Raw genomic sequence first — 23,539 nt, forward strand, 5'->3', positions numbered from 1 at the left:
AGTACTTACTCTAAATTTCAAAAGCAAACCTCTGCGTGATGCACAACGGTTCCCTTGTAACGACTTTGTTCACCATCCCTGTAACGCTCTGGAGCAGACTAAACGAACCAGTGACGAAACGTGCTGCTCTTCGTTGCATCTTTCTGCCTCTTGTGTCATACATACGTGGTAAGCGGACCGGATTGATGAACAATACTCAAGAAACTGTCGAACAAGTGACTTATAAGCCACTTCCTTCATGAGTGAGCTATATTTCCTCTGAATCTCAGTCTGGCGCCTGCTTTCCCTTGTCATTCTAATATTACTTAACATTCTGGTCTAAGGAACTGCATAAGTTAGATGAAAAAGTGAAAACTTCCACTGGAGAGCTGTACAGACCATAAGGTGCAGAAAATCTAACTTTACATTTGTGGGATCATGCATCACGTGTTAAATGTTAAAAGATCGCTTATGACTATGCAGAGACGTCAATAGTATCCTCAGACTTTTCGCAGATCATGCAATTACCTGTAATGAAGTACATTATGAAAAAAATTCAGTGAAGTCGTGATAAGATTTGAAAGCGGTGTAGAGATTAGCATCTTGCTTTAAATGAGCAGAAATGTAAAATTTTGAGCTTCACAAAACGAAAAAATATAGCTTCTGTTACCTGACCATAACAAACGGCCTGGTACCTGATATAAAACCCATAAAGAAAAAAACCAATCGAATGACAATAGTTAATCTTGACCGATAAATGAAATATATACTGATACCAGTGATTGACAGTAATTAACTAACGTCGATTACAATTTTGGATATTGGACTGCATGTTCATCTAAATAAATAGCCTCCAAAATAGCATCTTACACTGAACTGTGAGAGAGCAAATGCGCTGTAGATCGTAAAAGCCAGCTGGGAGACAGTCCTCAAGAGAATTCGCAGAAGGCCCTTGCACACCTGGGCAGTGCTTGAGTGCCGGACACTGAATTATATCTACAAGTTATGCCGGGACAACAGCGTCTGTTTTTAACGATCTTTGTGTGGAAGGGAAGTGCGTGCTCCTTCTGGCAGCATCCCAGAAGAGCGTTATTGTGGACCGGACAGAACAGTACAAAACCAGGTTTCGTCAGAAACACAGACCGCTAAAGATAACATCTGCGAGTGTAATGAGGGACAGGAAGTGTGTAGCATAGGGCCACCAAGCTCAGGCCCTGCAATAAAATGTTTAACGAAAAGTGAAATCAGCTACTAATAGGTACTCTAAATAATTTATAAGTGGGACAGAGAAACATGGCTGTGCTTATAGTGGTCCACTATCATTGGCTGATATGTGAACGCAGGCACAGAAAGAGAAGACGACACAGTTTTTTAATGCCAAGTGTTGCGAAAGTTATTATTGATTATACACTTCAAATGAGAGTAAGGGAAGGATACCAGTCTTTTAATACAACTACTCACTTGTCGGCGCTTGGAATATTTATCATACAGCCAATCAAAGTTTCGTGACGCTACAAAAACGCATAGATCTTGGTCTTTCTTGTAGGAAGCAACGGCCGAAAGTTACTCTACCGCCAAGCATCTCTTCAGTCAGGTGCCATATTGAAAGTTTTCACAGACAGGAGCCATCTTGGGCAGATTTGATGGTGAGGTGACTTCTCTGGCAGACTTCACTTAGGCACTTTTACGACTGACTTGAGCATAACCACAGATGCGAGTTGTTGGTACTGTATACCGGTTAGTTTCCTTTCAGAGTATGCTGATAAAATAGCTCCATACTTAACAATCTTATGCAATCGTTCGCTCGACGAAAGATCCATACCCAAAGACTGGAAAGTTGCACAGGTCACACCAATATTTCACTACATTACAGGCCCATATCATTAACGTATGATTTTGTAACATATATTGTGTTCGAACATTATGAATTACGTCGAAGAGAACGGTCTATTGGCAGACAGTCAACACGGATTTAGAAAACATCGTTCATATAAACACAACCATCACTTTACTCACACGAAGTGTTGAGTGCTATTGACAAGGGATTACAAATTGATTCCATATTTCTAAATTTCCAGAAGGCTTTTCACACTGTACCACACAAGCGGCCTGTAGTGAAACTGAATGGTAATGGAATATCGTCTCAGTTATGTGACTGGATTCGTGAATTCAGAAGGGTCACAGTTCGCAGTAACTGACGGAAAGTCACCGAGTAAAACGAATGTGATTTCTGGCGTTCCCCAAGGTAGTGTTACAGGCCCTTTGCTGTTCCTTATCTATACAAAAGATTTAGAAGACAATCGGAGCAGCCGTCTTAGGTCGCTTGCAGATGATGCTGTCGTTTTTAGACTAGTAAAGTCATCAGAAGATCAAAATAAATTGCAAAACGTTTTAGGAAAGGTATCTGTAGGGTGCAAAAATTGGCAGTTGACTTTGAATAACGAAAAGTATGAGGTCATCCACATGAGTGCTAATAGGAATCCGTTGAACTTCAGTTACACGATAAATCAATCAAACCTAAAGGCCATAAATTCAACTAAACCTCTAGGAATTACAATTACGAACAACTTAAATTGGAAAGAACAAATAGAAAATGTTGTGAGGAAGGGTGGCCAAAGGCTGCGTTTTATTGGCAGGACACTTAGAAAATGTAACAGGTGTACTAAAGAGACTGCCTACACTACTCTTGTCCATGCTCTTTTTGAATGCTGTTGTGCGATGTGGGATCCTTACTAGATAGGATTGTCGGAGTGCATCGAGAACATTTAAAGAAGGGCAGTTCGTTTTGTATTACTGCGAAGTAGGGGTGATAGTGTCACTGAAATGATGCGGGATTTGGGGTGGACATCATTAAAACAAAAGCGTTTTTCGTTGAGGCAGAATCTTCTGACGAAATTTAAATCAATTTTCTCCTCCGAATGCGAAAATATTTTGTTGACGCTGACCTACCATACATAGGGAGAAAATGGCTCTGAGCACTATGGGACTCAACTGCTGTGGTCATAAGTCCCCTAGAACTTAGAACTAATTAAACCTAACTAACCTAAGGACATCACACACATCCATGCCCGAGGCAGGATTCGAACCTGCGACCGTAGCAGCCCCGCGGTTCCGGACTGCGCGCCTAGAACCACTAGACCACCGCGGCCGGCTACATAGGGAGAAACAATCATCATAAAAAATAAGGGAAATCGTAGCTCGCTCGGAAACACATAGGTGTTCGTTTTTTCCTAGAGCTATACGAGACTGGAATAACAGAGAATTATTGTGAAGCTGATACGATGAACCCTCTGATAGGCACTTAAATGTGATTTCCAGGGTATCGATGTAAATTTTGATGAACCGTAGAAGAGCGTCACGCAGAAGCTGAAAGATCTGAATTGACGAACGCTTGAAGACAGACACCGACTACCCCGTGAAAGTCTACTTAGTAAGTTTCAAAACTGACAAATCTTTGAAATTACTGCAACCCCTGTAGTCCCGACAGAATCGCGAAGACAAGATTAGACAAATTACAGCTTGCATGAAGGTGTTTAAGATCGTTGTTCCTGCGCTTCATACGTGAAGGGAGACTGAAAAAGCCCTAATAACCGATACAATGGGATGTATCATTTTCCACGTGCTTCAGGGTTGTTTGCAGAATATTGATGAAGACGTCTTAAGTTTATGCCCTATTGCTGGTTGCATAGTTATGATTTTTTCATTTCTTTTAAATAAATTAATAATAATGATAATTTCACGTGGCTTACTGGCCTGGTGGAAGTCGTTTTCAATTAAACGCCAATTTAGTGACTAACCTACCACAGCCATCCAATGGGGGAAAGGGGATAGAGTTTAATATGGAATCAGAAGCACATGTCGTTTTCGACGATTCCTCACATCGCAGAGCAGTGAATTCTAGGTTAAAAGGTAACTGAAAAAACCATCGTCTGATCAGGATTCCTTCCCACGACCTCTCGCTTTCCAGGCGCATGCCTTACCGTGACACTTTCCCATGGATCAAACAAACCTGTGGTTTGTGATGCTCTTGTTTGTATACTTTCACTACCCCTGTTGGTTCAATATGGTAAGGATCCGACAGTTAAATAAATCATATACGTAGACTTCAGTAAGTTTTAAATTAAACTGTGCCTAATGATCCTCTACATACATATGTGAAACTCAGATCTTATACAAAAATCTGACTTTCTCATTACGAACTTCTGGCAGTATCGTACGTTAGTCACCTGATCGATGTGAAGTGTATTAACAGATCATAGCTACCAAGATCAGGAACGAGGTCTTGCCAATATTTAAAAAAATTCGACCTGTTACTCTGACGTTATACATATGTACAAATGGTGCGTAATATAATCCTGAAAACCAGTACGTTGTATCGCGAATAACTGCTAATATAAAGTAACAACGGAGTCTGCATTCCTTGCCGCCAGCCCACAGCGTCGCCTGCCAGGCTTCTGTCGTCCGACGTCGCGGCTGTTCACAAACGAAGCTTCTAACAGCACTGCGCACTTCTGGCCCCCAGCGGGCAATACACGGCTTAATGGAATCAGCGTGTAGCGCCCCCGCACCTGCAACCACGCGCCTCACACACAGAGGGCACTGTCAACTTCCGCTCGCAGGGTTCCCTGCGTTACTGGTAAGCAACACCTACAGGAAACTGCGGTTGTGACCAGTGAGTGTGCCCAAGAGCGAAAGACCCCTAGTTACACTCGACGCTCCGTTTTGTTTAGGTCATGATGTCTGTATACAATCATATTACTCTTTCTGATGTAATACAATCCGCAATGCAAGGACACGTTTGACTCTATATTAAAGGCTTCTCCTGTACCACACCATGAACGGGCCATGAGGAAGAGTGCTGCTTGTATCTCTCTGTGCCAGCTGCTGTTGGCCTAATTCTAATGCTCTTGGTGGGCGGCTGTAGAAGGTAAGTCAAACAGAGTGGTATATTCCACCCTAGAAACAGGTTGTAGTAGTTTTCCCGCCCTTTCTCAAGCGTTTACCACATTAAATTTTTTAGCATTTCCAATCAACTCACAAAATGGTCAATAACAGGGTGATCTTTCACGTTGTTCTTATTTACATACGGTAGCCCACCTACTACAGACAAACACCATATGGATATTCCAGTGCCATTTCACTGTGAGGAGTAAACTCTAGTGTTGACTGACTGTAGTTTCTAAGCACTTAGCCTCTGAAACGGAACCTGGCAATTCCATTGCTTTATCTTCCAGTTTTTGTAAATCCTTACTGTTATTTCCATGTGTTGTTACCTGGAAGTATCTGTATGATTTGCTTGAATTACTCGTTCTGCGGTCAAGAAAATTTCATATTTTCGTTTCTTGAATTCAGAGGTTTATAGTGGCAGGCTTGGGTGGAGACTGAAACAATGGAGTTGGCGGACTCATCAAATTTAGGTGGGCCTCTCATATGTCATCATTAGATGTACAACACTATTATGAAAGTATATGAAATATCTTTCAACAAATGAGAAACTGCCATATCGAAGATCACAATTTAGTGAAGTTCATGTAGAGTAAGAGTGGAACCCCGTGCACAGAGATGCTACGTTTCCACACTGGTGCAAAATGGACACTATTACAACACATTTATAGATTCCTATTGGGCTTCATGACGTGTAAATAAAGAAACGGATAACTGCCATTAATATCTCTGTGCTTCCAGTAGAATGAATTTTTATGCTCTGCAACAAAGTGTTTCTTGACCTGTAAATTCGTGACTGATTAAAACTGTGTGCAAGATCGAACTCCATCGTGGGACCTTTGCTCCAGAGAACTTGCTGTGAAATGCAAAATACTCAGATTTGAGTCCCTGTCCGGCACACAGTTTTAATCTACCAAGATAGTTTCGCCGACACCACAACCGCAGCGATGATCTGCAAATGATCTACAAAATAAATTTGATTATCGCCATCTGAGAAAGGTCCTCCAGTAGCTCTAAGCCAGTATAGTTTGATAAAAACTAATTAAAAATCGCTTCAGACTATCTGCTACAGCCACATCATCAGCAACTACATAACAGTGATGCTAAGCAGAATCCAGAATGGGGTAAGATAAATGCAATGCATTCTCTCTCTCTCTCTCTCTCTCTCTCTCTCTCTCTCTCCCTCTCTCTCTCTGTCAGGAACCTTTTATTGTTTTTCAGCAGAGTTTTGTTGTATATTATGTAAGACGTCAAACAAATAACACAACTTACATTGAATTCCTGAGACATTTCCAGTTAAATCGATATGTCACACGACATAGTTATGTGAAATTGCACGAATTTTATTGATATGTAGTTCTAATAAATAAGCCAGCATTTCATCCATATAAATCAATAACACTCACACTAGTAATTGCACACAAGTAATTTCCTTGATCCGAGCTAGAAGACACAGTTTTGAGGGAAGGAGAATTTTACGATGCCGTGGCCGTACTGCATGGTTGAAACCTCGCAGCGGGACACACAGCGGACACAATGAGACGCCGGAGCCACTGTGTAGACTGACGATTAAAGCATCCCTTGTTCCTGCTTTCAAAGACAATCCTTCAGAAAGCCTTTCTACAGGAACACGTCTGGAGACAGCCGATAAACGTCCAGAGAAACCAAACTCAAAACACTGGTGCCTCACTGTAGCCACCTGTGTTAAAACTCGCATGAAAGAAAAAACTGTTTCTCTCAGTATTCCATAGCAGAGGCTAAACTCTGCCCTATGAAGGAAACGGCGCCTGTGATAGGCTACAAAAATTCTAGTGGCTGGAGTTATGAAGTACGGATGCTCTGATTGGCCAGAAAAAAATGCGTGACCACGAGCTTTGATATAGGCCAATTGCAGACAGAGTAATTCGCTTCTTCTCTTGCAGAAAATCGTCGAGTGTTTGAGCAAGGTGACTCGCGCCGCACTGAGACGATTGCAAGATTCATTATGTGAACACTTGTTCTCTGGCTCGTCTTAACTCGTGAGGAGTTAAACTGATAAGTATTCTAGTACAGAGAACTGCACTAAGCACTGACGATAATTCTTGCAAGTGATTTGAGGCAATGACGTACACAATATTCCAGCCAAATAGTGTGCACCATGCCAGTTAACATAGCCAGGGAATAACCAGAGGTCTTTACTTCACCGAAGATGTAGGAAATGTATCCGACTGGTGTTTAACAGTCGAGAGAGATTTAGAATACATTCTCAGGTTCACAGCTCGCTCCGAAAGCAGCCGCTGCTGCTGCCGACCGAAAGTTAGTACACGCGCTCACTCTACGCCAGCAAGTGATATTCAATTGACACTCAGAACTGTGGTCGTCTCCGTCTCTCCTAATTTTTGTACATTCAGCTCTGACTTGTAGTTAAACATATTCACAATTGTCAGGCTTAATTGAAGCTGAAACGTGAGATATCCAATCTAACATGAACGACTGATCAGCCACTGTAGAGTGGTTTATACTATGGATTTGCTGAATTGTTTTAATTTTGTACTTCTTTTTGACTGCTCTTTATCGACCCCCATTCAATTTAGGGTATTTTCATTGTGCATTTTAACGAAATTGATATCTCTAGCCCCAACTGAATTTAATTTGTTTGTATTTTTATCGACCCCCAGACATGGTCATCAACAATCTTACCATCACAGAACCTTACAATAGTTATGAATTTCGCTTCATAGTTGTGAATACCCAGTATCAATATTTTTAACATTCTGTACATAATTTTCGTAACATTGCTATATGATGTAATCGTCAAAGATTTTCATTTTCGCTAACATATAGTTACGCTTGATCCCGTATATTAATTTTTGTTAGCGATACCATTTCCTTTACAGGGAGTGTAGTGGAACTGACATTGAGATCATTGTCTGATTACAACACTGTCCATACTGCTGCACTCTTCTGTACCCTGCATGCGTGAGATGGTATCTTCTTACCTTGCAGGCCATAGGTTCAATACCAAATTCCTGAAACACTCACAGAGATTCCTTGTGCAACTGTAGTAGGAAGACAGATCAGAAAAAGTCTCACACATTGTGAAATTAAAACATTTCCAATTACCAGTCTAATACGATCACAGCACGTCCGAAATATCAGAGACATAAACTAAGGGTGTCGCTAACTCATTATTGGTAACATGAAAATGAGGAAAACGCAGGTGATGTGTAAAGTAGATAATGATACGTTAGTATCGATATACTGCAAGCTAGCATCGGTGACTTGACTTGTGGCATTTGGAGTTTCCTCAGTGAGCTCCGAGAAGATGGTGCATAAACGGGGTACCAGGGAGAGGCTTTGTAAGTTTGGGGTGGATACAATTAAGCTTACGGTATTTGAGTCAGTGTAGACGGAAAACTATTTACCATATGTGTATCGTAAGGCCCAGCCCTGCGCTCATTTGGAAAATCCCACCACTTTCCATGTAGAACGCTGTCTGTCAATCTGACGCTCCCAGGCCGCTGTTTGTGCGATCTCTGGCGTGCAGCGGCCTGAGGGAGAGGTCTTGTCTAGCGTAAGATGCTTCAGTACGGAACCAGCTTCTAGCCATGGTCACTTCATGTAGTCGCGATCGTGTGTGTTTTTTTTTTTTCTGCCGAGGAGCAGTGCTGCATTTAGGTGTTCATGCGACAGGGGTAATATCACAACGTTATACGGAATGTGGTGGACCCCTGTACCGTTTAGTGTTTTGATTACTAGTTACGATCAGCTAAGTGTTTGTTCAGTTCTCCTATCGTGCTTTTCACCTTCCGATATTTGAAGTGTTCGGGTGGACTTTAATTGTCTGTTTACGTCCGCTGTCAAAGACCTAGTTTAGCCAAGAAACTTATGGATTGGCGGTACAGTACGCTGCTGAAAGTGGAAGTGATTTTGAGTTATTCTGTCTGCTATCACATTATTTGTTGTCTAATTTTCAAATGTGAAAGTACTGTGTATCTTTGCTTATCTTCCACCAGCACCAGTTGTTGCTGGTGGCTGGCAACTCACTTGCTGCTGTCAGTGTGCTTTTGACCATCCAGACTGGTATACATCCGGAGCTTAAGCAACTGTTAAGCTGATCGTGAACCTCGCATTCTGAAGTCTTAGATGATGATGGTAGAATGCAAATGAGTCTATAGCCAGAACGTTCTTTGACAGATTCCTTTTTGGACAGATGTTTAATGAGACCCTTTTTCCAGGCCATTGGGAAGACAGCAGAGGTCAGAGAATGGTTAAAAATGTTCATTAGTATCGGCAGCGATGGATTATCGAGGAAATTGATCATTTGCATTGTAATGTCAAATCTTGCGGCTGCAGAACGAATTCGCTCCATTGACTTCCTGATTGTTGTAAGGCTTGCGCGCTGCAGAAAAAATTTTTCGTTTCCACTGTCCGCAGATACTTCACGGAATTTGTGTCTGTGCGTTGGTCAAGTAGACATGTAAGCGTTCCGGAATACTCATTTCACCCTTAGTAGAATCGAGAGGTTCAGCTGCAGACTGAGGTTTGCCTGCTCCTAGCCCTCATACATTTTTCCACAAGACGGAGGGCCTATGAAAACCCTCAATTAATGGGTAGGTGTGCTTGAGTTTGGCATTTCTTTGCATTCCTTTGTTACACACACTGCAGGTCTGATGTCTCTTATCACGACATTTCTGTTTTTCCCCGAGTATTATTTCATACTTTTTGAAGGCTGAAGGTCTACACAGTTTCTCAGCAATAGATGTAACGTACGTCAGTGGTCTCCCATAACTGAGTTTAAAAGTTAGCATTTGTTCCACGTTTTCATTTCTCGTAAGCTAGTTTATTCAAAATTTTATTCATCTAATACTTTCTGTTACGTCGCAGTGTATTTATGTCCTGGGCTATGTCCTCTGCAGTGCACGTCTATACAATGTTTCATATTAGAAGCTTTTATTACTATTTTTAATTCAACATCAGTAACCACAATAATTTGCAAATAAGTTTGTACTAATATAACATTATTTAATTTTACCACTATATTTCGCATGTCAAGCGGCAGATTTCAATAGCATTTCCCATATCCCTCGTTTCTGTTATACATGTTACAAGGAAAAAGACGATAAATTGTGGATAAAAATGTGATAGTCTCTTACGTTTCTCGCAGGAGCGATAATTTTGTTGTGATGTATAAGCGTAACTGTTGCGTCCCAGTGCAGTATCCACAGGATAGGGTAATCATTCTTCACTTTGTGTTCCTAACCCAAGCCCCTTCGTTTTCAATTTGCCGAATACGTTATCAGAAATAATAAGGACGCGGAAATCCGGGAGTATTAAGCTGTCAAGCCCATACTTGGCAAACTAAAATTTCGCACTTTATTTTACGGGTCCGTCCTGATCACACAAATTTTTACACATCACTATCGCCGGTTTCGGTTACTGCCATTCTGAGATCTGTTACAAACAGAAACAGTATGTAACCAACTAAGTTCATTTTGCTGACGCTAAGTCTATTACAAGTCCTGGTGCTACATAATGTCAAGCTAAACATGTAGGTACGTAGTAAGTGTTGGTGATGATTAGAACGCGTCTGATATTTATACAAGGAAACGGAGGCAAACAGAGGGCACTATAGCTAGGGTACATGATTAACCAATATCGAAAATGTTGTGGTTAAAAATCGGTATGCGTAGTCATTAATTAAAATTACTTCCCATGGCAAAACAAGCGTCTGACAATAAAACATGTACTGACATACTATGCGTGGATTTGGATCCATACTCAGAATCCACATGAAAGGTACAAATACAAATAATGTGAAGCTCCTAGCCTAGCAAGGTAAAACATACAATTGCATAAAATCCGGTATAAAAAGTATAACAACAAAAACCATCTATAAAATAAAATCTTCCAGACTGACAGATCAGTCACCATAAACGTAATCGTAAGGCAATTAACAAAGCAGTGACTATTAATAAAAGTTAAAGTGCGTCAGACCCGTACCAAGTAGCACAAGCAGGGATAATGAACGTACAAGGAGAAGGGCAGCAAGAATTGTCACAGTTTTGTTTGATCCATGAGAGAGTGCCACTGAGATCTGGAAAGAACTGAAGTGGCAGACTCCTGAATATTGACGGAAACTATCCCGAGAAAATCTACTAATCAAATTTCAGAAACCGGCTTTAAATAATGGCTCTAGGACTCTACTACATTCTCCTATATATGGCACCTACAGGGATCACGGCTTACGTTGTTATTGTTGTTATGGTCTTCAGTCCTGAGACTGGTTTGATGCAGCTTACTTAGGGTGGAAAAAAAGCAATAACAACCGGTATAGTGGGATTTGCCTAACTGCCATGCACTTCACAGTGGTTCGCAGAGTACAGATGTACATGCAAATACAAAATCTGTTTGCTTCTATTTGTCGAGTAATCTGGTAATTTCTGCGTATCGAGTAATCCGATTATTGATGTGTTTCATCAAGGCTAATGCTTGTTCCATTATACCGTAAATAAATACATATTACTGCAGCTTTTAATCGTTTCCATGATGTCATCTTTCAAATACATTGAATCTGTGTTGCACTATTTATAGGAAGAAATACTAATGTATTTTCTAAAATGGAAATTATAATTATTGAAGTTACTATACCAGCCGCACGTGAAGTTCCTTTTTTCTTTTTAGTTTTCTTTTCCATTGTCCTCCGAACACCACTCATACATTTTTTGAAGGACATCTTTACGCCAGTGACTGTTATAAGTTTTTTTTTTTCACTACTGCAATTTCGGCCTTAGGCCATTATCAAGTGATATTATGACTTTAAGCCATGTCAACGTAATGTAAGCACTAATACAGACAGCCTTCTAAAACTGATATTAATTGTATTAGGTCGGAAAACCAGTGGTCTCCTCCATACGACGTATACACAAACGCAGTCATGCCAGTGTTTAAAGAGTGTTACTGTGTTCCAGTTACCAACCCCCAAAGTGAAGACCACACAGAGTGTCCATATGTAGCATTTAAAGCGATTGCTGTTGCTCCTTATATTCATTTTCAAATGAAGAAATGGCTGACGTCCACTTCATGTACGGGCGTGTTAATGCCAGTGCCCTGGAGACAGCACAGTTGTGTTGCGAACCCTGTCGTTAGAGAGACAGTCGGACAGTATTCACTACCTCCCAGCAGCGCCTGCAAAGGATCGGTTCATCTAAACCCAAAATGCGACCAAGTAGACGAGCAGAGTGTCGACACCACGATTGGCGAAGCGTGTATTACAAGTGTAAGCGATGCCAGGCACAAGTTCCAGAAGAATTACTGCAGCAGGGCGCGTTTGCCCACCACCGTGTGGCGGATATTAAATGGGGGTCAGCCACGCGGGATTAACCGAGCGGTCTTAGGCGCTGCAGTCATGGACTGTGGGGCTGGTCCTGGCGGAGGTTCGAGACCTCCCTCAGGCGTGAGTGTGTGTGTTTGTCCTTAGGATGATTTAGCTTAAGTACTGTGTAAGCTTAGGGACTGATGACCTTAGCAGTTAAGTCGCATAAGATTTCACACACATTTGAACAACGTAGGAGATACTTGTACTCACATCAAGTATAAATTTTGCAAATCCTCGCCACACCTGACAATGCAGCCTATGCTGTCTTCTGCCAACATATCTGAGATCCCCTGCTATACCCACAGGACAGGACAGATAGTTTAATTTGTGGAAAGGGGCCAAAATGAGTGGCTGTCAGTTGCGCTCGAACTTACTACTTAATTTTAGAACTTAATTCCCGGCTAAATGCGCCATTCAATCTCATGCATCAAAGGCAAAACAACTTTAATTTAAAACCGGCCGAAGGCCAGTCACTTAAGACTCAAAACAAGAATTTGAATTTTAAATGGCAGAAGGCCTAATCTTAAAACATTTCTCTAAATTAGGCTGAAGGCTCAAACAATCTCACGCCTTAAGGGCAAAACTAATTTAAAATCGGCTGAAGTCATACATAAACAAACAACAAGGAAAAATAAGAAAAGGCAGCACATCAAACGGCGCTCAGAAGTTTCCAAGGGTCAGCCTGGAAATCAAACACTAACGCTCGCTTAGGCAGTCGGCCCAAAAATTCTCAATCCGACGGCAACCCAACCGACAGACAGTCAACAGACCAAGCGACAGGATAACTTCCTCCCCACCCGACCATAATACAACAGGGAGTTCAATGGAACGACGCGGAAGGCATCGGAACCCACAACGAATTACACATTCAGCTGTCAAACTACACGCCGTGCTGGACAGTCACAACACAACGTGGAAAATACACTGCCTGAATTTGCGTCAACGGCCAGGGCAGGTAACTGCAACGTTAACGGCCATAAGACAGAAGATTCCGCTGGTGCACTTCAATTCAAAAACAATCGAGTCAAGTTATACTCCACAGGATGGCGGCTAGAATTTCGGCAACTTGAAAACACACGTTGTTGCTCGTGGGATTGTCCCAACAGCCCACAACGGAATTGAAACGACACAATGTGAACAGAGGGGCTGGGTGGTAGGTTAAGTAAAGACTCAACTTTCGTGTCCGGGATCGGTGAGCCACGGACCCCGTAGCAATGGGAACAGCCCCTCACTCTCCGACCGCACGTGGGCGCCGCTAGGCCCCGGCCAGATGCGCGTCACGGAGACTTCATCGCTGCTCCACGCCAACCGACCAACTCCTCAGGCCCGGAAACGGTGAAAGGATCAAATATAAGTCGGCCGATGAGATGACCAATCAACTGTCGTCCCGTTCCAATCTCTCCCCGTCGGACAGTTCATGTGTGTCGCCAGCGGTCGGCGAGCACTGGATGTCGGCGCCTCACCGGTGCTACGACTTCACTGGCGCTGCGTCCCGACTGCACCGCTGGTCCGTCTCCATCTGACTGCCAGACACACGAGACCAGGAAATACTATCGGTCGCTCCAGAGAAGGTACGAAAGTGCACTTATCGATATGCGCTGCTGCTGCCGCTCAGAGCAAGTAAGGCAGGAACTAAGTGACGGCAGTAAATGGAATAAGATAACGAGGCGGCAGTACCGTAATAGAAGATGACAAACAATAAATGGGATGAACACGAGCCGTACACGGCTCTGTATCCCTACACATTGGAGGGAATGATCCACAGTTCCTCGTGCACATTTTATTTACAGACGAAGCAAGTTTTGCCCGGGAGGGTGTTGTGAACACACACCATACATGTTTGGGCTTATGTTACCGTTAAAATGGCACATCAGAGGAAATTTTCCGTTAACGGTTGAGTAGATGTCGTTTGTAATCTGTTGATAGCGCCACATTTCCTACATGGGCGACTTACTGTACTTTCCCACAACACAACCCAATGAACAACTTGGACGATATTCCTTACGGTGAAAGGATGTGTTTGTGTTACTAGCATGATGCCGCACTGGCACATTTTCATGTGCCCGTTGCAGATACGTAGCTCGAATCTTCGACCGCAAGTCTATCGGTCATGCCTCGCCACTACCATGGCCGCCCACTGCCCCGGCTTGAAACCGTTAGATCTTTTTGTCTGGGGATATTTTAAGAGTTTTGGTGCATTCCAGCCTTGTTCATAATGTGGATGATCTCCTGGAAAGCGTTGTGTACGCTTATCAGTGCTCCTAGGATTTTGACTGGAGGTCTGGGGTACCATGGCCATTGATTATCGTAAGAAACTGTAGCGCCTACAACGGACCTTGCGATGTTATTTATTTTGTACCTACCAGTTTTAGCGCTTTAACAGGCCCTCTTTAGGCCTTAGTTGATGCTGAAGAGAAGTAAAATGGGGTGATAATCCCTTCAGCATCAACTACGGCCAGAAGATGGCGCACTGAAGCGCCGAAATTGGTAGCTACACAATAAATAAGATCATAAGGACGGCGGAAGTTGAAAATTTGTGTTGGACGGAGACTGTCCTGACTCTATCGCTTAACGCGAGCAATTGCCTTAATCGCTTTGCCACACGGGCAGATTTTACGTTCAACTCACACTCTCCATTTATCACACGCTAGTAGCGACTACTGTCCGTTCCAGCGAGTCCTGTATTCCCGCAAGTGGCCAGAACATGTCACATTCACACGCACACACAAAAATATCCGCACATGAAAAAAGTTTTGCATCTCTCTGGTTCCCAGAACTCCTGAAGATAGACGGTGATGTGGATATTGTATCACAGACACATTCCCTTTGACTGTTCAGAGATATTACTAAACCCGCCCGAAGATACAACCAACCATGTATGAGCAGCGCCTATTAGACGGAGGGTGTCCGACAGCCCAGGAAGGAGGGACACGGACCGTTCTGTCTGTCGTTCAACCATGCCTAGATAGTCAATACCGCAACCCGATCGCGTCCGCACTGTTGCTTTGTGCCAGAATGGGCGCTCGACAAGGGAAATGTCCAGGCGCCTCGGAGTGAACCAAAGCGATGTTGTTCGGACATGGGGGAGATACAGAGAGACACGAACTGTCGATGACATGCCTCGCTCAGGTCACCCAAGGGCTCCTACTGCAGTGGATGACCGCTACCTACGGATTATGGCTCGGAGGAACACTGACAGCAACGCCACCATGTTGAATAACGCTTTTGGTGCAGCCATAGGACGTCGTGTTACGACTCAAACTGTGCGGAATAGGCTGCATGATGCGCAACTTCATTCCCGACGTCCATGGCGAACTCCATCTTTGCAACCACGACACCATGCAGCGCGGTACATATGGGCCCAACAACATGCCGAATGTACTCAGGACTGGCATCATATTCTCTTCACCGATGAGTGTCGCATACGCCTTCAACCAGCCAATCGTCGGAGACGTGTTTGGAGGCAACCCGGTCAGGCTGAACGCCTTAGACACACTGTCCAGCGAGTGCAGCAAGGTGGTTCCCTGCTGTTTTCAGGTGGCAATATGTGGGGCCGACGTACGTCGCTGGTGGTCATGGAAGGCGACGTAACGGCTGTACCATACGTGAACGCCATCCTCCGACCGATAGTGCAACCATATCGGCAGGATAGTGGCGAGTCATTCGTCTTCCAGGACGACAATTCACGCCCCCATCGTGCACATCTTATGAATGACATCCTTCAGGATAACGACACCGCTCGATTAGAATGGGCACCATGTTCTCCAGGCGTGAAACATATCGAACTGTCGGGCATAGATTGAAAAGGGATGTTTATGGACGACGAGACTCACCAACCACTCTGAGGGATATACGCCGAATGGAAGTTGGAAGTGGGACAATCTGGACCAACAGTTCAAAAAAAATGGTTCAAATGGTTCTGAGCACTATGAGACTTAACATCAGTGGTCATCAGTCCCCTAGACTTAGAACTACTTAAACCTAAGGACATCACACACATCCATGCCCGAGGCAGGATTCGAACCTGCGACCGCAGCGGTCGCGCGGTTCCGGACTGAAGCGCTTAGAACCGCTCGGCCACCGTGGCCGGCACCAACAGTTCCTTGAAGAACTTGTGGATAGTATGCCACGACGAATACAGGCATGCATCAATGCAAGAGGACTTACTACTGGGTATTAAAGGTACCGGTGTGTACAGAAATCTGGATCACCAGCTCTGAAGGTCTCACTGTATGGTGGTACAACATGCAACGTGTGGTTTTCATGAGCAATAAAAAGGGCGGAAATGATGTTTATGTTGATCTCTTGTCCGATTTTCTGTAGATGTTCCGGAACTCTCAGAACCGAGGTGATGCAAAACTTGCTCCCGTGCCTCGGTTAATGTCGTCAATGATTTATTGATTGAGGGTCTTTACGGGACTAAACGGTGAGGTCATCTGTCCCGCAACTCAAAGTTACTTTCGCAACACAGAGGATCTGCTAAAAGTGAGCGGATCCAGTCAGAGGGGTCAAACTACAAGGCTAAGAAGTTAAAATAAACTGGAAAAATTCAGGAACGAAAGAGTGATCTTTGCACGGGGAGTGGTCATGGTTCCCAGAGCTAGGAAACACGAAGGGAGGCCCCAACCAATACCATCCTGCCACTGCTCCAGGAGCAAAGAAAAACGTTATAACAGAAAATAAAAACCATTTTTACATAGGAAATTGAAGACCAGTTCAACCATCCATGAAGCGTCCTCTAATATTAAAGACAAGGACTCTAAACGTGCCGGCCGAAGTGGCCGTGCGGTCTGGAACCGCAAGACCGCTGCGGTCGCAGGTTCGAATCCTGCCTCGGGCATGGATGTTTGTGATGTCCTTAGGTTAGTTAGGTTTAACTAGTTCTAAGTTCTAGGGGACTAATGACCTCAGCAGTTGGGTCCCATATTGCTAGGAGCCATTTTTGAATCTAAACGTACTTAGGACGAAGGGCCGTAAGAAGGGGACATCCCATCAGTGTATCGGATACCGTCAGTTTCGATCTACAGGCACATTATGGGGCTGGCTCGTTACGGAAGCGAAAGTAATGGGTGAGCTTAGTATGATCGATGCATAAGACAGCGGACTCTTCTCGAGAAGAGCAGAAGGAAGAGTGCCAAACTTAAGTAGTCTCCTTGATTGTGAGGAGTTTATTACTGAGAGAAGTAGCGGACCAGATGTCATTCCTCTGTTGGGCAAAGAGAGATTTCATGTACATCTTTATATCTGCAACTGAAACCATGAAAGCAACCGGGGGATAAGTATCTGTCTCTCTAGCCAAACGGTCAGCCAGTTCATTCCCTGGGATGCTCATGCCATTTGGGACCAGAAGAAGATAACGCAGCAGGCGGCACGCCGAAGGGCGGTGACGCTGTCATGTATAGCAGAGACCAAAGGGTGACGAGAGTAGCATCGGTCTGCAGCCTACAAGTTACTCATTGAGTCGGATCATATTAAAACACTGTGGAGGGAGGCCTGAGAAACATAATGGAGGGCTCTGTTAATGGCTAGCAGCTCTGGTGTGAACATACTTTATGATCCTGCAGTAATTGATGTTCCATGCTAGTAAGAGATGTAGAATCCTATCCCACCTTGTCCATCGTTTCTGAACCTTCAATGTAGAAGATCGTAGCACCCTGGAACTCTTCAAGAAAAGAACGTACAAGATTCCGGGATATCATAGGGGCGACAGAGATCTTAGGACATTGGAATAAGTCGGTTCTAATCCATCCGAAGGGTGGGGCGATGGGAGGGGGGGGGGGGGGGGGGAGGAAATAAACGGGGGACGTTCCAGTCAGTTGAGATGGCGTTCCCTACCCAGGATAGTGAGGTGCATTCTAAACGGCAGTTCCACCCAAGGGCGGGTGTAAGGAGGGAGACGTCTCTCGTTTGCAAAGACGATGGGGTACACGGGATGGTCAGGGAATCGACGAATGGCGATTGCGTAAGAAACCAGGACTTGTCTCCATTGTATTTATAGAGGGGGCATCCCAGCTTCTGCGAGGAGACTGTTGATAGAACTAGCATGAAACTGATCGATAGCCAAATGCACACCATAATGATGAACAGGGTGAAGTAGTTCCAGAGTGGAAAGAGCCGCTGAGCCATAAACCTGACAACCACAATCTAGTCTGGACAAAAAAAGAGCGCGATAAAGATGGAAAAGAGTAGCATGGTGTACACCCCAAGATGTGTGTGTCAGGAGACGGAGAGCCGCGTGGGATTAGCCGAGCGGTCTAAGGCGCTGCAGTCGTGGACTGAGCGGCTGGTCTCGGTGGAGGTTCGAGTCCTCCCTCGGGCATGGTTGTGTGTGTTTGTGCTTAGGATAATTTAGGTTAAGTAGTGTGTAAGCTTAGGGACTGATAACCTTAGCAGTTAAGTCCCATAAGATTTCACACACATTTGAACATTTTTTTCCGGAGGCGGAAAATATTAAGTTTCCGGATGCATGTAGTCTTCAGGTGGTGAATATGGGGCAGTTACATCAGCTTTTTATCAAAATTAAGTAAAAAAAACGGTACCGTGTTACAACATCTAGGCACTGGTCGCCTAAATAACGTTCTAGATTGGGGTGTACTGTGATCGCTGGCAAAAATGCATAACCCGGGTTTTGGAGGGAGAAAACTGGAAGCCATGGGAGGACCCTGCAGGGGCCTGTCAGATGTGATCTTGGAGCTGCCGATCAGCAGATGTTACTGAGTTGGAGCTGCACCAGATGCAAAAATCGTCGACATACAACGTTGGGGTAACCAGAAAGCCAATAGAGGTCACAATCCGTTTGATGGCGACGAGGAAGAGTGTGACACTTAACACAGAACCCCAGGGGATGCCGTTCTCTTGGACCTAAGGGATAGTGAGTGAAGTTCCGATTCGAACCCGGAAGAAAGGTTCAAATGGCTCTGAGCACTATGCGACTTAAATTTTGAGGTCATCAGTCGCCTAGAACTTAGAGCTAATTAAACCTAACTAACTTAAGGACTTCACACACATCCATGCCCGAGGCAGGATTCGAACCTGCGACCGTAGCGGTCACTCGGCTCCAGACTGTAGCGCGTAGAGCCGCATGGCCACTCCGGCCGGTGAACCCGGAAAAGCCAGTGGAATAAAAACGCGAGGATAAAAATCAGAAGGGCCCACAAAAGCCCCAGTAATAGTGGGTAACTAAAATGTGGCGGCGCCAAGTGAAGTCATATCCCTCATATTGGTCAAACAAGACCACAACAAGGTACCGGCAGTTAGTAAATGCACGTTGGATTGCTGTTTTCAATCTGAGTAAATGGTCAGCTGTAGAGTGGCCTTCCCAGAAGCCACACTGATGTAGGGACAAAAAGCCCCAAGATTCGAGCACCCAACATACACTCCTGGAAATGGAAAAAAGTACACATTGACACCGGTGTGTCAGACCCACCATACTTGCTCCGGACACTGCGAGAGGACTGTACAAGCAATGATCACACGCACGGCACAGCGGACACACCAGGAACCGCGGTGTTGGCCGTCGAATGGCGCTAGCTGCGCAGCATTTGTGCACCACCGCCGTCAGTGTCAGCCAGTTTGCCGTGGCATACGGAGCTCCATCGCAGTCTTTAACACTGGTAGCATGCCTCGACAGCGTGGACGTGAACCGTATGTGCAGTTGACGGACTTTAAGCGAGGGCGTATAGTGGGCATGCGAGAGGCCGGGTGGACGTACCGCCGAATTGCTCAACACGTGGGGCGTGAGGTCTCCACAGTACATCGATGTTGTCGCCAGTGGTCGGCGGAAGGTGCACGTGCCCGTCGACCTGGGACCGGACCGCAGCGACGCACGGATGCACGCCGAGACCGTAGGATCCTACGCAGTGCCGTAGGGGACCGCACCGCCACTTCCCAGCAAATTAGGGACACTGTTGCTCCTGGGGTATCGGCGAGGACCATTCGCAACCGTCTCCATGAAGCTGGGCTACGGTCCCGCACACCGTTAGGCCGTCTTCCGCTCACGCCCAAACATCGTGCAGGCCTCCTCCAGTGGTGTCGCGACAGGCGTGAATGGAGGGAGGAATGGAGACGTGTCGTCTTCAGCGATGAGAGTCGCTTCTGCCTTGGTGCCAATGATGGTCGTATGCGTGTTTGGCGCCGTGCAGGTGAGCGCCACAATCAGGACTGCATACGACCGAGGCACACAGGGCCAACACCCGGCATCATGGTGTGGGGAGCGATCTCCTACACTGGCTGTACACCACTGGTGATCGTCGAGGGGACACTGAATAGTGCACGGTACATCCAAACCGTCATTGAACCCATCGTTCTACCATTCCTAGACCGGCAAGGGAACTTGCTGTTCCAACAGGACAATGCACGTCCGCATGTATCCCGTGCCACCCAACGTGCTCTAGAAGGTGTAAGTCAACTACCCTGGCCAGCAAGATCTCCGGATCTGTCCCCCATTGAGCATGTTTGGGACTGGATGAAGCGTCGTCTCACGCGGTCTGCACGTCCAGCACGAACGCTGGTCCAACTGAGGCGCCAGGTGGAAATGGCATGGCAAGCCGTTCCACAGGACTACATCCAGCATCTCTACGATCGTCTCCATGGGAGAATAGCAGCCTGCATTGCTGCGAAAGGTGGATATACACTGTACTAGTGACGACATTGTGCATGCTCTGTTGCCTGTGTCTATGTGCCTGTGGTTCTGTCAGTGTGATCATGTGATGTATCTGACCCCAGGAATGTGTCAATAAAGTTTCCCCTTCCTGGGACAATGAATTCACGGTGTTCTTATTTCAATTTCCAGGAGTGTAATTGGAAGCTAACCATCCTCTCAAGCAGTTTACAAAGTATGTTCGTCAGGCTACTTGGGCGGTAGTTGTCGAGAGACATTGGATTCTCCCAGGCTTAAGGATAGGGATAACTATGCTGTCTCACCATTGCGAGGAGAAGCACCGGTGAATCAAATGCGATTGAAGACCCTGAGGAGATGCTGCCTATGGGTAACGTTCAAGTTATGGATCATCTGATTGTGGATGGAATCCAGGCTTTGGGCTGCTTCATGTGAAGAGGTAAGACCCTGCATCAATTCCCATTAATCTAGTGAAGGGTTCATTATAAAATTCGACTTGGTAGGGGTTGAAACAGAGGGGGGTTTGTTCAGCTCGGCGTTTCTGCCTGAGAAAGATAGCACTACTGGAAGAGGACGCCGACACTGTTGCAAAGTGCGTCGTGAAGTGTTCTGCAAGGACCAATGGATGAGTTTACAGATCACTCTGGGGTATGAGAACCTGGACAGTTGATGGTTGTCCAGAAATCTATGGAGCTTGGATCAATCCTACTATGTAGAGGCGTACTTCCCCAGCCAGGAAATACTGCGCTCGTAGCATTTCTTTTTACTCTGCCTAGTATGATAGCGACCATTAGCATGGAGATGTTTAAAATGGATAAGGTTTGTCTCTGAAGGGTGTCGTTTAAATTGTTGCAGCGCCCATCAGCGGTTCTGGAAAGCGACTGCTACGTCCTTGGCCCACCACGGTACCGACCGACTAGGGGACCTTGGATAGGGTGATAGCAGTGCCAATGGCACGAAGAAGAGTGGCAGAGATGTCTTGCACAACCACAGCAATGCAATCCGAGAGAGAGGCGTCGAACTGCACAGCAGACGTATATAACTCTTGACTCTGTGGAATGCCCAACACGGGGGCCTGTCGGTGGCACGAGAATGATAGGATCACCGGAATGTAGTCATTATCGCAAAGATTATCATGGTGTGACCAACGTATGGAAGCTGCAAGGGTAGGGGAGATGACTGTGTGATCGATAGCAGAAAAAGGTACTGTGAGCGGTACTGAAGTGGGTAAGGGAACCGTCATTGATGAAACACAAATCAAATTCTGTAATAAGTTGGTCAACTAGAAGACCCCCTATACATTGAAGTGGCACTCCCCTACAGAGGTTGGTGTGCATTGAAGTCCCATTGAGGTGGTATGGGGGTGGGAGTTGCTGTATTAAGATATGCAGGTCAACATAAGGAAGCGGCCTACTGGGGAAATAGACGTTGCAAATGGTGATTGCTGAGGTCATTAGCACTCGTGCTGCTGTTTCTTCTAGGTTGGTATGAAGGGGGAACGAACCACTATCGACATTGGTGTGAACCAAAATGCATGCCCTCCAGACACTATCCTGGGGCCAGCATGGTTCCGATAAAACGCCCAGCAGCCATGAAACATTGGTGAGTGGTCATCATGGAAGTGCGTTTCTTGAAAAGCAGAAGAGCAGGACAGAATACAGAACAAGAGGAAACGAGTTACTATATTCCTGGTAGGTGCTGGTAATATCTGTTGCGTTTCCACTGGATCATCATGTGGCGAGAGTCCATGTTAGACGTAAACAAGCTGAGAGGAGGTCATGTCATGGGGTCAGTGGTAGTCGCCGACGAGGATGAGGTGACATACATAAAAACTGGGTATGATTTGGGAGGAGGAGTGGGGAGGCGAACCCCCGCAGGAGATGGGGAGGCCTTATCCTTTGCCTTTCACTATTTCTTCTTCTCACATGAAGGGAAGTTGGAGGCGTTATCAGCGAGGGAATAAGTGGCAACGATGTTGGGATTGGACAGAGAGTGAGCGGCTTTGGAGCCTTCGAGCATGGGTCCCTCATCTGACCCAATGTTGTGGCTTCTCATCTTGAGAACACTGGGGAGGGGTGTTCCACAAAGGAGCCCCTTCCCTTGTAGGAGCCAGAGAAGATGTCTTCTCTGGCTGAGGAGGAGGAGGAGGAAGAAAAGGAAGAGGAGAAATTCCTTGAGGGGAAGGGAGCAGGATGGGAATAAGGAGAGGATGGGAAGGTGTAACTGAGGCGAGGATAGATGAGAGATTTACAAGGTGAAATCTATCAAACTTCTTCTGGGCCTCAAACAAGCTGGGAAAGTCAAGAATGTTTGTTGCCTGAATTCTTTTTTCCTTTGTATACACAGGACACTCCAGTGAGTGGGGAGAATAGAGACCGGAGCAGTTTACCCAGTTACACAGTGGGGTGCAAGGGCTACCCAAATGAAGAGGGCGGCCACAGTCATTACATACAGGAGTGGCATCCCATCACAAGGACATGTGTCCAGACTTGAAGAAATGGAAGCAATGCATGATACGGTTTGACGTCGCTTCAATATACCATTACCTCGACCTTCCTGGGCAGGGTATCTCCCTCAAATGCCAGTTTGAAATAGCCAGTGTTCCGAGCTAACATCCCAAAGATGTTCGGGCTCACATGCAA

Source organism: Schistocerca americana, chromosome 2 (assembly GCF_021461395.2).
Source record: "Schistocerca americana isolate TAMUIC-IGC-003095 chromosome 2, iqSchAmer2.1, whole genome shotgun sequence".
Taxonomy (NCBI): Eukaryota; Metazoa; Arthropoda; class Insecta; order Orthoptera; family Acrididae; genus Schistocerca; species Schistocerca americana.